We start from the raw sequence: 16603 nt of genomic DNA, 5'->3' as shown, positions 1-16603 counted from the left end.
CACTTCAGTGAGAAGCCTTATTGCAAATGTGCATTTTAAAACGGCTACAGCAAAACAGAGGGAAATCATTGTACAATAATAGACTTCTGGTGGGCCCTAAGACATGACTGAGACTGATGAAAATCTTATTTGGAATAAGACATTGGCAATTATTATTCTGAATTTCAATCTGGCTTTAAATTGCTTTTCAGCTCAGCTTTATTTGTGCAACAATTGTTTTAGGAGCAAATGACTGAACATTCTTGGGCGTTATGGGGAGTTATTCTTGGAGTCCTTGGTGGTCCTAACTGGCAGTCCTATATTAAATGATTTGTACCCTTTAGTGTTTTATTGGACTTAACTATTAGATCTTTTTCATAAAAAAATAAATAAAATAAAAACTTGACTGTTTCTTATAATCCAAACACTGGTTTATTTTAAGTGTAATTAAGAAATGCGCTGCTGGATCTGTTGTTCAAAGGCTCTAAGTTTGGACATGGATTTGTTTAATTATGCATAGTCAATGTAAGCTTATGAATGCACTTTCATTTGAATACTGCTAAATCCCCTCATTTGTTGCTCTTGTCAAATCTGGCCTCCTGCTGCTTCATCTTGTTGATTTGCCTCTGCATGATTTCAGTTTGCTCACTGGCTTCTGTGCAACTGAATATTTTACCTTGTTGGGAACCGATAGAAACTTGAAGCTAGTGGTAGATGGAGCCAGGTGGTAACCAGACTAGCATGTTTACTAATGCAGAATGTGAATTAAGATGTTGTCTGGATAGAGAGTACTGCTCAAAAATAATGGTTCATTTTTCTTTTTTTTTTTTTTTCTTTTTCCAGTGGGGATAAATGCAAAACATAACCGATAAAGAAAAGACTGGGTTTACATTGAATCATAGTAGGCTGTGTTCTGTGCCTCTATTGTTGAGGTGGCCAACTGGAGCTATGGCCTTAAGGTCGTTGGTGCATGTCGTGGCGAAAATCGCCAAACTCGTTGGTGGACACCAGCAGTGAGGGATTCCAATAATATCGAGAACAAGTCCTTTTAGGCCTTTTTGGTCTGTGGGACTCCGGAGGCAGCTGATGGGTATCGCCAAGCTAAGCAGAACATGGCTTCAGCGGTCGCTAAGGCAAAAGCATGGGAGGAGTTTGGAGAGGCCATGGAGAATGACTTCCGGACAGCTTCAAGGAGATTCTGGTCCACCTGGTGGCTCAGGAGGGGGACGCAGTGCGCCATCAATACTGTGTACAGTGGGGATGGGGGGCTGCTGACCTCAACTTCAGGTGTTGGGGGTCAGTGGAGGGAATACTTGGACTCCAGCAAGGCTGCCCTTTGTCACCAGTTCTGTTCATAACTTTTATGGACAGAATTTCTTGGCCAGGCTCTCCCTTAGAGATAGGATTAGAAGCTTGGTGATCCAGGAGGGGCTCAGAGTAGAGTTGCTGCTCTTCCGCATCAAGAAGAGCAAGATCAAGTGGTTTGGGCATCTAGTCAGGATGCCTCCTGGATTCCTCCATGGTGAGGTGTTCCAGGCATGTCCCACCGGAGGAACTACATCTCTTGGCTGGCCAGGGAATACCTCGGGATCCCCCTCGAAGAGCTGATGAATATGGCTGGGGAGAGGAAGTCTGAGCTTCCCTGCTTAGGCAGCTGCCCCCGCAATCTGATCCCGGATAATTGAAAGAAAATGGATGGATGGATGGATTTTACAAGGAAAATAAGTAAACAATTTAAAACCTCTAATTGTTTCTCAGGGTGTCTCATGCATCAATGTAAAGAACTATTTTATAATTACTAAACATCATTTTTAATACTTTCAAAGAATCACAATTTTTGTATATTTTCAGGACAAACATTTTAAAGCTTTCCACCTGTAACAGAAACACAGTGACATTCCATGCTGGTTCTTACATTGGGTTTCTAAAAAAAATAAATAAATGACCTCTCAGATCATATTTAGTTTCTGTCATTATGAATACCTTCTAGATATTACCTTCTAGGTAATTGTTTGTTCTTAGGTTTATACGTAAAATTAGATTAATTTTTCTGTTTTATTTATATTCTACTGTAGTCTATTTATGTGTTTGATATGAAAAAAAAAAAACTACTTAGTTATCTCTCCTTCAATTGATGAAAATAACAGCCTTAGATTAGGACATTGGTTCTCTGATCATTACTGCGTTTTCTTTGAGTGTGCAGTTCCTGTTCACACAAATGTCTCAACAGAGATGATCACAAAACGCGGTTTAACTGAAAACACGACTGGGATGTTTATCGAGGTCTTCTCTTTAACATCAACCCTGTCAGGGGCTTCAGCCAATAAGTTTGTCACTAATTTTAATGCTAAAATGTTAAATATTATGGATTCTATTGCTCCTATTAAGGTGAAGGTTGTCTCTGGAAAGAAAGAGTCTCCATGGAGAAATTGTACACTGGTAAAGCATGGAACAAGAGAGTGTCGGAAAGCTGAGCACAGATGGAGAAAAGCAAATCTACAGGTTCATTATGACATGTATAAAGAGAAACTTCACTCTTATAATCTACAACTGAAGAATGCAAGAAAGTCCTATTTCTCTGACATTATTAGCAAAAACCATCATAATGCTCTGGTCTTAATCGCTATTGTTGACAGGTTAACAAACCCTCCTATGTCAATAGCACCTGAACTTTATTCCACCAAGGCCTGCAATGAGTTTGCCAATTTTTTTCCGGAAAAAGTCCAAAATATCAGACAAGTAGTTGGTTTATCAACAGCAGGTTCAGCAGACATACTGTGTCCATTGAAAACCAGTTTAAGCACCATGACACAGTTTAATCCCATTAACAGCAAAAATCTGGGCGACATCTTATGTCAGCTGAACTCCTCCTCTTGCTGTCTGAACATCCTGAAACAACAGGTTTCTACAAAAAAGTCTCAAAGACTCTGGGGCCGGATCTGTTACAGATTTTGAACTTCTCTTTAATTTTGGGCGTCTTCCAGAACTTCTAAAAACAGCTGTAATCAAACCTCTGCTGACATATGTTTGAACGCAGACGATGGAAAAATGTCAGTTTTAGTCTTACTGGACCTCAGTGCTGCATTTGATACAGTCGACCACAATATATTGCTTAAACGACTGGAGAACTGGGTGGGCCTCTCTGGCACTGGTTTAAATCTTATTTGGAGAATAGAAAGTACTTTGTGTCAATAGGTAACTTTACATCTGAGCAGACAAGAATTACATGTGGAGTTCCTCAAGGTTCCATCCTGGGGCCTCTTCTGTTTAACATCTACATGCTCCCACTGGCACAGGTCATGAAGAAAAACAAAATTAGTTACCACAGCTACGCAGATGACACACAGATATATATTACAATATATACATATTATATATATATTACTAGTAGTTCGATGCCCCGTACAGGCTCTTGGTAAATGCATTGGGGAGATTAATGACTGGATGTGTCTAAACTTTCTTCAGTTAAACAAAACTGAGGTGATTGTCTTTGGAGCCAAAGAGAAACGATTAAAGGTCACCACAGAGCTTCAGTCTATACACCTAAAAACCACCAACCAGGCCAGAAATCTGGGTGTATTGATGGACTCAGACCTTAACTTTGAGAAGCACATTAAGGGAAGTACAAAGTCAGCCTACTATCACCTTAAGAATATATCAAGGGTAAAAGATCTGATGTCTCAGCATAACCTGGAAAAACTAGTCCATGCTTTCATCTTTAGTCGGCTTGATTACCGTAACAGTGTTTTTACAGGTCTACCTAAAAAATCAATTAGACACCTGCAGCTTATTCAGTACTCACTACGACCACATCAGTACAGCTCTGAGGTCTTTACACTGGCTGCCTGTTCGTCAGAGAATAGACTTTAAAGTTCTGCTGCTGCTCTATAAAGCTCTGAATGGTTTAGGACCAAAATACATCAATGACCTCTTGACCCAGTATGAACCTGCCAGGACCCTCGGGTCATCTGGTTCCAGTTTCTTATCAGTTCCCAGAGTCAGAACCAGACATGGAGAAGCTGCATTTAGCTTCTATGCTCCACATGTCTGGAACAAACTCCCAGAAAGCCCCAGATCAGCTGAAACACTCAGTTTATTTAAATCAAGGTCAAAGACCCACCTGAAGCTAAATTCACTAGTTTTTATTTAGAAGTCAAAATCTGCATCTGGTTCTTTTAAGCTGGAACCATGTTTTAATCATGTCTTTAACTTTATTTTTTGCATTGTATCTATTTTATTTAGCATCTTCAATCTGCTTTTATTTAATTAATTGTATTTCTTTTATTGCTTTCTGCACCCTGCTGTAATGTTTTATGTAAAGCACTTTGAATTGTCTTGTACATAAAATGTGCTATACAAATAAATTTGCCTTGCCTCAAACTTTTTCTACCATGTCCCCCTTTGGAAGAATAAACATTCCCAGCCCCCAGCCCCCCCCCCACCTCCTCCACCCACCCATATATACACAAAGCAAGGGGACCACTATAACTATATAAATTATAACTATGGAACCTACTATACTCATACCATCACAGACATGAGGAAGATGTAATAAGAAACACATTTACTATGAAACCAAGAGCAAGATATCTGCCTTCTTTCATCCCAGTTACCTGTTTTTACCCGTTTCTCCATCTCTCTTTTTTTTTCTCCCTTCTCTGCACTCAGTGAACCCTGATCGCTGTTCTGCAGTTCTTCTTCTAGTTTTGGCAGTTGGCAAAAACAATTTGGTCATTACTGCCACCAAGTGGTCTGGAGTGTGGACCTTATTCCAAGTGCCCAAGTTGTCAAAACAGTTTGCTACATTTTCCCAATCCCGTGGGGCTACTGCACAGTAAAGTCACCAGAGATAACAAACAAGATTAAAGATGCTTTACCCTCACCTAAAACAGTGATTTGAATGACAGTTTAATGGCTATAGTAAAAATAGAGATTTTGCTTGTCAACAGTTAATGCCAAAGCTAGTAAATGCTGTTATGTTGGTCACCCATCTTTCCAACCATTGTTCTGTGGGTTTTGTTAACGCATGAAATTATTTTGAAATCTCCCTCCCTCTTCCAAACAGGTGTGGAAGAAATTTTACTTATTTTGCTCTATATATAATATTATAATCACACCTATAATTACTTTGTTTACTATATTCATTTATAAATTGTATTTACACTGATTGTTACTATATTACACTTACATTGTACATTTTTACTTTTCATGCTTTAATTCACTTTTACGGTTTATTTTCTTTATACATCCTCTGTTAAAAGTACGAGAGTAAGATGACCTTCATCTGGTCCTTCCTCAGACCCTTAGACTGGTTCTGGTGGAAACAACTATGTGAGGTTATTTTGAAGGCAACTCTTGGAGTTGTGTGTCCACCCAAGGTCTTCAGGAAGGAGGATTTTTTCTATAGAAATGTATAAATATTGTTTTTCCTCGTGTCTCCCCAGAGTCTCTCCTGACTTAACTCAAGTCAGGACGGCCAGTCTCATTACTTGCAAGTAATTCTGTATTCAATACTTCTCCTGTAATAAACCTTGTATACTTTTACTCATTCCAGACTCTTGGTAATTTTTCAACAACACAGGCAATCTGGCAATATCCTATAGATCCTGTGATAATCCATAAAAGATCCATTTCTCAGCTATCAGCTATGTGAAATTAGGAATTAAGGGTTTTAAAGTATTAGCATGTATTTTCCTTGGGTGATATGTGTTTGAAGTGAAGAACTTTACTAGGTAAAGACAGCTCCACAACAGTAGTCATTTGGAGCTACTGTGCCAAAACAACAATGGCTTGCATGCATCTAATGGCTAAAGCTGCCACTTTGAGGTAATTCAAAAACCAATATGTTGCCAGGTATGTGATGGAGATTCTACCAACTACTGCAAAGTTGGCAGCTTTCTGTAAGATAAATAAATCCCAATCACTTGTTTGGATTTATGCATCAAGCTTCCCTTGCTTTGTTTTGTGTTTATTTGTAAACATAAAGCAACATCTGCTAATTTTTCTTCCTCTTGACGTCAGTTTATCTCTTCATGTTGGGATAAAGGACTAAAATCATTTAATAAAATTTTATGTTTACGGTTATTCCAGTTGGTGAAAGGAGAAGTAAATGATAAGGTCTGCTCAGGTAGTTAAAAAAGTGATTACAATTTAAGTGTAAACTTTGTAAAGTTCTTCACAGTGAGGACAAAAAGGAGTCAAAACTAGGATAATAAAGTATGAGAAGAGAAAAAAAAAAAGGATGTTACAAACTCCAAAGGACAGCACAGTATTTATCTGTGCAAACTAATGTGAGCGCTGCACATGGAAGTACACCTGTGAGTAAGTGAGTAAAAAATAAGTAAATTATGAATGCAGGAAGGTACAAATGGAACATGTGGGGCAGTCATAGTTAATGGAGCCTGTACAATTTGCTAAATTCCTGCCTGTGGAATTCTTAATTATGCCACATACACAGAGATAAATCCATTAATGCCAAGTTGATCCTTGTATCCTCGGGAAGTATCTTGAAATGTCTTACAGCACTGTTGAACTTTCCAAAGAATCCTTTTATTCAATGAAAAATGTATTAAGGGCATATTTGAAAAAAAAAAAAAAATAAAAGAAACTTCACAAATATAAGGCCAGCACTATTCAAAATTTATAATCATGCATTGCTGTGAAAGGCAAGCTGACAACAAGGGAAAGACAGCATGGAAAGATGAAGGAATGCAACGGAAACACCATGGACTCGCTATCCTTGGCGGCAGGATCCAGATCGGTGTATGGATCCCACCCACAAAAGAAATTTGAAAATGAACACAGGAACAGAACAGATTACAAGAATGATGATCAGCATACCTGAGCTCCAACAGCTACAGCAGGTCACTGTTTAAAAGCAGGTAGAGTATGACATCTTTTTTGCAGCTTTTGGGCACGGAGGGAGTAACAAGGAACAGGTGAAGTGAATTAATAATTAGACCAGGTGATCTAATGAGCCAGGAACAGAAAACACAGAGCACATGAGGGAAAACTACAAACTGAACTAAACATGACAAAACCAAAAATCCAAACATGATCTAAACAGAAACTAAACATGACAGACACCAGAATATAAACCAAGATCATGAAACATGACAATGAATGGAGGACAGGACTGATTATTTAACCGTGATTTCAAGTCTTTGTAAAAGGAGCTGAGTGGGAGATTCCCATATTTCAGCAGGTAATTTGTTCCCAGTTTGAGAAGCACGGAACAAAAACACAGATTGACCAAAACACTCAGAACTTCCATTGCGTCAAAAGTCTATATTTCTTTGCTATCATGTGGCAGATCATCATCATGTCTCAAATTAAATTCATCCTACTGTGTGCCAACAGAAGAGCACATGGTAAACCAGAAGGTAACTGGAACTGGTCCCATAAAAAGAACAATAGTACTATCAGCTAACCTGGTTGGCTTGTACTCTAGCAGCAGCAGTAGTGCATGGTAGTCCCGTCCTTGACCTCCTTGGAGCTCAGTCTGTGGTTTTGTTATAATATTTTTGTTTTTAAAAGATGGGTTTCTTGAAAGTAAATGGACTAGTTGGACATAGTTACTTAAAGTCCTCTGCAATCCACGAGCATTCCCTTAGTTATCTCTCAGGAACTCCTGAAAACCCCGACCAGCAGTTGCATTTGTGGCTTCAGGACATAAGTGACAGTTCAATCCAGCTACCCCACACTGTTTCTTAATTAAACAAGTCCAGATATTTAGAAAATATAATTCTAACCTACAATTACTTCTACCCTTCTGTTACAGTTGCACCATTAGCTGTATGTGAAGCCAGTTTGCAAATCCAACTCTCTGATTTAGAACTATTAAAAAGTCGTTTACAGTTATCGGATCAGATCAGTCAGAGCAGTTTGTATGTTTTATGTGAGGGTATAAATTTGCCATTAGCCTGAATATTGTTTGGCATAACAGTGTATAAGTGGAGTGAGTGATAGAGAAAGATTAGGCTGAAATACCTTAGCTTTTCCTCCTTTTTATGCGTCATGTCATATAATGACTTTAATTTAATTAGATGTCGCTGATAATGTGATGAGCAGAAATTAATGTGTGACAGAGATTATAAGGTTACATAAAGTAGCTCTCACAGAGTTTTAGATGTATTTTTCCTTAGGTTCAATAACTAAGTATTTCTTTTTCCTGTGTAGGGAACAAAAAGTTTCACTAAAACACGTGTTATGCCCTCATTAAAGATGCATTACCAATTTGCCAATTATGCACAATTGCTGATTACACATTACAAGAATTAAGTCATTTTCTTCATATGTCCCTTATTCAAAAGGACCATAAACTTAAGATGCTAATGTTTGCTTAGCATTCATTTGTCTTCTGAGCTCTGTCATGTCCCTCATAAGTACCTCACTATCATTAAGTGCCATTTGTTATGAAGCAAGTGCACAGGTAATTGCAAAATGATGATCACGTTGTTTTCCTCCTGCATCCAGCTCAACATCATAAGTCTTCTTATTCCCCTAGAGAAAGCAAAGCAATGAGAAGATGGATGGCAGGGAAGATGGAGGCGATGAAAAAGTGGATGGGCTCTGGAGGGATCTGCTAACTGTCCTGCTGTCTCTCCTCATGCAGCTCTTAAAGATCCGTGGTTAAGAGCTGCATCTACAATGAGCCAATTAAAAGGAACACTAACATCAGTCTGTAGTTGCCATTTTCACGGACAGATGAAGCTAAATAAACCACATCATGAAATTTAATTCTGTTGGCCTCCTGTGTCATAAAGTAAGTCAACCTCGCTTGGAGTTGCCACATAACTGGTTGCTCAGCACAGCTACACTACTAACATTGTGTGGGTTTTTTTATTTATTTATTTTTGCATAGTTTTCATAAAGTACTTCTATCACTTTTATGTCCCTCTATAGAATGAGGCAATTGATTTAACTGTACCGCCATTATTTTTTAAAAAAACCTTTCCGCAAAGTGGACCCAATTAATAAAATCACCATGTGGAAACTTTTTATCTTAAAAGTTTCCATCTCATGCTTTTGTCAGGGTTCATAATTTAATTTGTGTCCCACTAGACTGAATTTAACATGCTTCTGTACTCAAAAACAAAAACTGCTGCAACACCCCCTTTAATCTTGGCTCAAATTCTTTGTTTCAGATTCAGTTTTTTTAAAGATGCCCTTCCAAAAACTCCAGGCTACTCTGAAAAGTCAGCTGGTTCAATGAAGATGGGGCAAAACAGTTTTGTTTATTTCAGTAAATCCTGTTCTTTAAGTAAAGGCACAACTATCTGAGAGCTGTGGTTTCTAAGAATAGTTAATCCATGCTTGTTTAAACTAGAACCTGCTACTACGGTACTATGACCCAGAAAGATATAAAAAAAAATTGACCAACTGAGTTTAAGTTTACTGTAGCGGAAAAGCCAATTTGAAGATGTAAATTTTAAAACCACTGGTCCAACTGGTTTAAAATTGGTCTCAAAACTTTCCAACTATGTCAGCATTACAATTTCAGTGAAGCTTTGGTCTGCAGGCGTACATTTAAAAGCTAATGGTGAATTTGGCTACATTAGCAATGCAACATGCTAATCCTAAGATTTCTTCTACTGCTGAGGTGATTTTCCCCATTAAAATATTTATATTTAAGCCTTTAGGTCTTTAATTTCTCTATTGCCTGAAGTACATAGTCTCGATTTCTGTTCTCCCTGGCAAAATCATTGCATGCCATGTGATGTCATGTGCCAGTAGTACACATTTCTGTAGTTTCAGAGCTCATTTCAGGCTACAGCATAACATCCTGCCATACACTTTTACCCTAACCATTGCGCAAGTTATTTAAGTTGCAATGAACAACGTGCCAAAAATCTTTTAATGCATTAAAATAACACAAAAAAGTGCCTGAAGTGAGATGCTTTCAAGGAGCCTTGAGATCATTTTCTGTTTGCTCTTGTAGCCAAAAACAAACAATTTTTGTTGCATTTTGGTCATATCAGACATTGCAGGCTTAACGGAAGCAGCTCTAGTGAGAACATTTGACTTTTTTGCTAATTTCTTTCTCTCATGTATTTGGGTTTGTTTTTATAGGAAAAAGTCTTGTGATTTTGCTGTAATGAGCTACTACACATGCCCTGTAGTCTCCAGATCAAGTGTCTGGCAGTTACATTTCAAAGCCTTAATAGTCTACTGTATCAGGTGTTGGTGAATCATAATACATCCTCACTGACTTCAAAACTTACTACAAGCACTCACAGATCACAGATTCCTGTCAAATCATTGGGTCATTCACCTGAGAAAAACCCCAAAAGGCCCAACAGCTCACCCACTTACCAACCCCATGCCAAGACTCTTTATAGTTCAGTTTATTTGCACAGAATGAAAATACATCAAGTAGACAGAAATAAATAATGAATAGTAAAGTGCAGAAAGAGACAAAAAGCCAGTCTGGCTTATTTGAAGCCTCCATCAATAAAAAAAAAACAAATAAAATAAATAATAAAAAAAAAAAAACAAACGATTTGAAACATGACAAGAATACAAAAAAGTAGCATTAAATACAGCGATGCTAAAAAGAAAAATAATGAGGATGGAGGGCTGTTATGGCCCACCCTTAATTAAATTAGTTCTTACTGACTGTTACGTCCGTCGGCTTGTCAGCCGGGAAGTGTTGGACCTGCGGGAAAAGTCTAAGGACGATTGGCTGTGGAGACCAACTAGGACCCGCCTTCCCTGCATCATGCACCACCCTGCACTTCACTCCCTGAACAGCTATCCAATCCGGAGGAGAGGACGCCTGTATACCTGCTTCATCACTGTCATTCTTAGCAACTGTGGACGGTGGGACACATGCTTGCCAGCCTGAGAGAGATTGCTTCTTGTGTGGTTTACAGACTTTCCCTGTGTGTGGATTTTGTGTAATTTGTATAAGAGATACTTCTTTGAGTTCTGAGTTTTGAGTACCGTCACTGCCTGAAGTAAGGAGACTTTTGTGTTTGTTTGACACGAGTTTGGTTTGATTTGATTAGAATTCCGCCCGTTTTGGGGACATTTTTGTTTTATTATTGGATAATTGGTAGTGTTAAAAGTAATTGTTAAACCTGAAAAGTGACACTTTTAGTTGGTTTTGTTTGAAGTTTAAACATAGATGGATCAGGATTGTTTGTTTTTGGAACCCATTTCTGTTTGATTAATAAAAATCATTGTATTTTATTTATCCTTGGTCTGGCTCTGTCTGTGTTACAGTCCTATTGACCCCTGGACAAGAAGGGGGACAGAGATAGATATATTTAGTATATATATAGTAAATATTGAACTGTTTAGGATTTTTTTTCTTCAGTTGACAAAGTCTTTTACAAATAAAAACATACTTGAAAAATATTTATTTGATAAACTGTCGGAGCATCAGTTTCTGAAATAAAGGGGCAGAAGATAGGATACACAAGACTGTAATAAAAAGTGAGGACAGACTTTGTAGTAATAAGATGGCTAACTCTCCTTACGTATACTTTAAGCTAATACTACTATCCATTTCCCTCATCAGGATAGATGCCACATCTTATTTAGAATCCTTGACCCTGGGAATACCTTTAGACACCAAGATGAAGCAAATGAATATAATAGTCTTGAGGTTATTGGAGAAATTCACACTTTTATTTTTAAGTTGTTAAGTTTAGTTAGTGTATTTAACATCTACCATGATGTCTTCTTATAATTTTTTTTTCTGTAGAGTTAGAAGCGGTAATGACTAAATTATACTCTCCAAATACTAAAGAATCCTTAAAAAATTCCTGTATCTAGACGGTGATCCGGATCACCCCCAAAACTGAATCACTTGTTCCTTATTCCTTTTCTCACATTACTTAAAAAGCCAGTCAAAATCAGTGTATGAATTTTTAGTTATGTTGCCAACAGACAGACCAATGCTGCTGAATGTTTTATCAGTGGACATGTTATATAGTACAAGATCTATTTTCATGACAGAATTTCGTGCACTCGTGTGAACACCGATGCACACCCTTTGGTGGTGCACCGGTGCCCCCCTGCAAGGCTTCCAGTTTCTCAGCCCATCTCCAGATTGCTTAAACAACCATCCATCCATGTTGTGATGATAAAATGGTCCATGGTGGTCCAACGAATACAGCTGAAACGTTGCAACTTTCAGTGTTCATCCCCTACAGCGTTTATTATGACTCATCTTTCATTGTTGCAGTCAAGCTTTGTGTTTGTTGGCTTAACAGAACCTAAAACCTCACTCAGTGATAGGTGGTACTATAAGGCAGTGGTGAAAAGAGGGGTATTTTACACATCAACTGATGCCTCTTCTACACATAACACACTGATTACCTGACACTCCAAAACATCCTACCCCTGTCACTAAATGAACAGAAAGGTGTGAAGAATACTAAACTCACTGAGGCAAACAGCAATGTTGTCACTGCTGTGAGGACAGGAGAAGAAGTTAGAAATTTACTCTATTAAGTTTCCATTTCATTCATTAGTCATATAAACACTTTCAATTGAATATGCAATTGAATTCAAATTTCTGCAAAAGGAAACATTTTTGAACATTATTAAAATTCAGGCATAGAAATGACTTTAAAGCGTCATGACAAACAAAATTCTTACAGACATATACATGTTTTTTTTGCGAGTAGAGAATTGTGTATAGGAGCACTGTTTTCTTCTGTGTGGCTCTAAAAAAAGGTGTTACTTATCTCAAACGGTGCTCTAGCACTTAAACTGCAGTTTTAAAGCTTAGAGGGTTCCCACTTCAGACACAGAGTTGTTGTAGCAACAACAGCGGCACAAATAAAGCAGCTGTCATGTATGTGAACCCACGGGTGGTTAATATAAATGGCTCATTCTAAGAACAAAAACCCAACAGTTATTTTAGTAAAGTGATTAGATATAAACAGTTTTTATTTAATTTTTCATGCTCCTTGTTCTTTCAGCTGAGCACAGATCTGCCTGCAGTGAACTTGGCTGAACAGTTTTCCCATTTCTCGCCTTAGAATACGTTTTTCCTCAAGTAAATATGGAAACAAAAGGGGTCCAATTAAACAACTTCATGCATCCTTTCCATTGGCTTGTGGATACAGTGATGATTAAGATAGACTTGCTCATACACTGGTGATGTGGTGTTGAAATCCTCTATATAAAACAACGTCAGCATATGGATGAGAAGCACTAGGAAGATTTTATTAACCCAGTTTATGTTCACCGAAGCCTGTAAAAGGATTCATTTTGTTCAGGTTTTGATTGAACTTGCAGGAGCAGCTATGGCAGAGCAAGTCAAAGTAAAGTATGGTTTCATAACGTCGGATAAAAGAAAGTCCAAAATGCAGGCTCCCAGACAGGGTGCAGGCAGATTAAGAGAAAATGATAAGCTACTTTAAGCAAAAAAAAAAAAAAAAAAGAAAACACTGCAATGGCAGAAAAGCAAATAAAGTAAAAAAGTAAATAAAAGAAAACCCAAGCCAGACTGATAACACAGCAAGAAAATAGCAAGTTGAGACAGCTAATGAGGATCTAACATAAAAAATAAATAAATAAACAAACCGGGAAGTATTTATACTGAGGGAGTTTGTGATTAACAAAAGACAGGTGGTGGTAATTTGCTAAATAAATCCAGGTGTGCATGGTGAGCAGAAAGCCGACCTAACTAAAAAGAGATTGAGATTAGAAAACAATACCTGGCAAAAAACATAAATCCAATAATTAAAACTAAACCAAACTAATACTGTAACCTGAAATATCAATGCTAAAGTAACACAAACAGAACCAAAAACCTTACAGAGCGTGACAGATTGTCATTTTTCTTCTATTTACACTATTTTGAAAAGTGCAAACAGACCTGGATGTGCCATTTTGAGCAGACTGTTCAAAGTGTTTACTGATGTTGTGGCTGTCTGAAGAAATGTTGCTGCTGTTTGAAAAAAGACAGTGTTCCATCGCCTTGTTGTACTCTTTAATTCAGTGCAGCGTTTGTGTTCTGGCGACCTGTCCAGGTGTACCTTGCCTCTTGACTAGTAGCTAGACACATATCTCTGAGAAACCAGATCAGACCATTTAAAGGGATAATTCAAGTTTTCTGAAGAGGGGTAGTGTGAACTACTTAGGAATAGTCATTGTCTTAAGACAGCAGTCAGAACACACTTAGTTCTGAGAACCAAGGTGGGATTTTGACAGAGGTGTTAGCAGCTAGCCAACATGGGGCACAGACAAGCTTATTTTTACTTTTTAAGCCAACTCAAACCTAAAGGTTTTATAGGAGTTTGAGCTGATGTTGTATATAATGATTTTTACATCAGAGTTTGTTACTTAATTTTTTTAACCAAAGAGAACCCATGCCACTATTCATCTTTGACATCCTGCAGCTGAGAAGCAGAGTGCATCAGGAGTGTTGTCAGATGTGTGGGCTGCAAGTTAGTTTAGCAGATTTACAAATGGAGTTCTGGATTTTTGTGGGCTTTTTACTTGTTAGGTGTTGTTTGTGAATGAGCTGGCCGACGACTTTTGAAGCCTCATCTGTGGCAATACAGACTAGTTTCCTTTTACCAGGTCCCTGTAGCTATTGTTTGTCTCAGTCCAGCAGCTATGTTCTGCCCGGTGTGATCTGGAAAAAATGAATCTGGAAACATTTCGTTTTCACATTGAAATCCACTTCAATAAAATGTAGCGCGACATTTATATACCGTTCTATGGTGCGGCTAGACCACAGGTCCTTAGCGATGGTGAAACATTGGACTGTAGCCACGTCCTTTACAACACCCTCACCCCACTCTTCATACAGGGCAGGAGGGACACTCGACTAAAATGGTGACGAAACTGCGAAACACAAAAATAATCAGATCATTTCATTTTTATGATCGTTGAAAACCCCAATCGTAATTGTGATTAAAATTCGATTAATCGCCCAGCCCTACTGTGGAGTCAATAAATATATCATGGATTCTTCTTCTTTGTTCATTTACCTGGTTGCACATCAGTTACATTGTGTAACACTGCCCCCGTGGTGTCTAGTGCACCCATATGGGCGAATGAACGCAGAAGATGGGCGAAAATCTCTATATGCGTCTTTAACATAGAGCATAACTGGGCCTAAATCTTTGAAAAAAAGCTGGACTTGCAATCAGTACTTTCACAAATTTTTACTGTTTTATAGTGTATTTTCTGGGACTAAACCAGCATAAAAACGGATCAAGGAATCCACTTTGCTAACAATCATCAACATACACAAACAGGTATTCTAAAAATAGACAAAGTAGCTGCCTAATGTAACAGTTACTTTGTTTATAACATGGGTGTTGGTGTGAAGTGATGAACTTGTTGTAGATTGTAAAAAGCTGTTACTTAACAATTCTTCAAACTGAGTATAAACTGACTGCAGTGCAGGTGAAACACTATTCATAAGTATTTTATTCAACTCCACTTCTAAAAATTCTTTCAAATAGCCTGAAAATCTCTTAAAGGTGACTGGAACGTTGCAGTGTAAAATGTTTGTTAGTGTTTCAAATTTCCTACAAAAGAAAACAATAACAAAGTTGCAGTATGACGCCCAATTCACAACAGGTGGGTGTGCGCAGTGTTACGGCTGCCCTGTGGCCTGTGCAGCTATTTGCAGTCATTTTAGTCAATGGTTTGGTTCCCACCGGGCATGGTACGTGTCAGAAGCATCCCAGAAGCGCCTTGTTGTAGCTCTCCACTAACTATATGGGCCGAGTCTATTTTTGATGGAACACGTGTCCAGAACACGTCAAACTCAGCAGTTCAGATAGTGGCACACAGAAAATCAGAAACGGGAGCTGTGTAAACGCTTCCAGTAATTTTCAAAGTAAAAGCCCTGGTGCAGATTTGCACTCGCTGAACCATGTAAACATTATGCTATTAATCAGTCAGGGTGTCTCAGTGTGTTTTGTTTTTTCATCATAAGCGACGAGACGTTTATCCAGGAAGTGGAGTATCACACAGTTCTCCGGTGATTTTGTGATCTCGCGGATCCAGCTAGGTGGACTACACTTCGTAAATGACACGCTCCCAGTGTGGATTGATGTGCCACAAACAAAACAGCGGCGCACATGCAACCGGCGGAAATTGGGAGTGAGACCGGCTGATGGAGAAGTATCAATCTTTCACACCCTTACATGCTCAAGAAGAAGAACTCCAATGAGGCAGGAGAAGTCAAAACACCTATGTGGGAGGACCGTAAGGATAAAGGTTGTTCAGGAAAAACAACCATTTCAATTTACTGGAAAAGAGAGCATTATATCTGCAGGAGGTTGAGATGGTTTTTGACCAGTAACAGGGACCCAGCAAGCACATGGCTGTGTGCACTGAAAGTTCTTGTTTTCAGAAACAATTTCCTGCCTGCATTTTCTTTTGAAGGGAATGTCTGAGCACCAGCAAAAGGATGTTTACTTCAAAGACAGTGGGGAAACTAAAACCGTTCTCACATCCCAACACTTTACCCATCTCAGACAAAATCACTGTGCTTATTAAATGTTTAATTCTTTATGAGAGCTACATTTGCCCCTGTCCCTATGTATTTTCTTCACAGCTTCAGTGTGCTCAGGATGAGGTTCTTTCCGTCCCTCAGAGAAAACAAACAGTAACATTTCATCAAACACCAATGCAGTGATGA

Source organism: Melanotaenia boesemani, chromosome 19 (genome assembly GCF_017639745.1).
Source record: "Melanotaenia boesemani isolate fMelBoe1 chromosome 19, fMelBoe1.pri, whole genome shotgun sequence".
Classification (NCBI taxonomy): domain Eukaryota; kingdom Metazoa; phylum Chordata; class Actinopteri; order Atheriniformes; family Melanotaeniidae; genus Melanotaenia; species Melanotaenia boesemani.
Note: the sequence above shows the minus strand (reverse complement) of the source record.